The following is an 802-nucleotide window of genomic DNA, read 5'->3' as shown; positions in this document are numbered from 1 at the left end:
TTTATTAAGCCTACCACCTAGGTTTTCTGCTAACAGATGCTGCCTGTGGATTACACAGTGCACCATAAGCATCGGTACAATTTTTCAAGGAACTGTTGAAGGCACGATGATAAATTATCACCAGTGGTGCCCAATCAGAGATTAGAAAGTGGGAAGTTTTTTTTCTTAGAAAAAAAATTATCAGCCACATTAAATACAGATTCTTGTTTAGTGAAGTTTTCTTGCAAAAAACAGCTCTTACACCAACTTTTCATCCTTGATAAAACGAACATACACAGGAAGCACTCATTTCCCTGTATCAAGGACTTTAACTGCAAGCTAAATTCTGTTATGGAAACAATGTTGCAGATTTTTTTTTCATTATTTTCAGTCATTTCATCTATTCTATAACAGAATTATCACAGGAATAGCTATTTGATATCACAGGAATAGCTATTAGATAAGGTAACAAATAAAACTGCCACTTATTATTGCATCACTGGGCCCCACCAACCCCCTTTTGCATCATCTGCCACCAGTAGAGGGAAAAAAAAAAAAAAAAAAAAAAAACAACAACCTCAAGGTTGCGGTACTGCCCACCTTGGAAAGCACTACTTTAGAAAGTGACAGCACGATAATGGACCACTTTATTCGCTTGCTCTCAACTAAGTTAAGGCACTAAGTTAAGGCAAGAGGAAGCCTGGCTTTATAAAAGGGTTCATGAGGTGCTTTTCTTGAGGGCCTGAGAACCTAAGTCACATCCTAGTAGAAGGTTCGAGTTCTCAAGTAGGACAAGACTGCATGAACAGAATGAAAGCTGAAA

This window comes from Palaemon carinicauda, chromosome 42 (assembly GCF_036898095.1).
Source record: "Palaemon carinicauda isolate YSFRI2023 chromosome 42, ASM3689809v2, whole genome shotgun sequence".
In the NCBI taxonomy this organism is placed as follows: Eukaryota; Metazoa; Arthropoda; class Malacostraca; order Decapoda; family Palaemonidae; genus Palaemon; species Palaemon carinicauda.
This window is presented reverse-complemented; position numbering follows the sequence as displayed.